Source organism: Carlito syrichta, unplaced genomic scaffold, assembly GCF_000164805.1.
Source record: "Carlito syrichta isolate Samal-C Ts95f unplaced genomic scaffold, Tarsius_syrichta-2.0.1 Scaffold305566, whole genome shotgun sequence".
Lineage (NCBI taxonomy): Eukaryota > Metazoa > Chordata > Mammalia > Primates > Tarsiidae > Carlito > Carlito syrichta.
Window position 1 is genome coordinate 473,537 of NW_007249662.1, and position 329 is coordinate 473,865.

Genomic DNA, 329 nt, shown 5'->3' on the forward strand with positions numbered 1-329 from the left:
CCCGCCTTACCCGCCCGCAGCGTGGGTGGCCGCCGGTCCTCTGCCACCGCCCGCGGTGTCGCCTCTGCGACCGCCGCCACCACCGCGGCAAAGCCACCCGCGCGTGACCCTCGATCACCAGCACCCCCCGCCTCCCGCTCTGCCCTTAGATGTGGACACAGCCGACGATCCTCCTCTCCCCCACCAGGGGGAAGCTCATAAGGGTTTTAGAGCCAGCATCAAGGGTTGGGAGCGCCACCACCTCTCTCCCTCTTCCACCACTCCCCTCCCACCACCTCTCGCCCTCCTCCCTCCTCCTCCACCCCCTCCCTCCTCCTCCACCCCCTCCC

At 70.2% G+C, this 329-nt stretch overlaps 1 protein-coding gene across 1 annotated transcript in view; it reads right to left on the bottom strand.

Annotated features, from left to right (window-relative positions):
• The window catches only part of RPH3A (rabphilin 3A), a 319,927-nt gene extending 319,696 nt beyond the window's left edge, over window positions 1-231 (bottom strand). The window contains exon 1 of the mRNA XM_021714274.1: window positions 11-231. The gene's annotated coding sequence lies outside the window, so the exon portion shown is untranslated. The remainder of the gene's footprint in view (window positions 1-10) is intronic.
• Window positions 232-329: the final 98 nt, after the last annotated feature.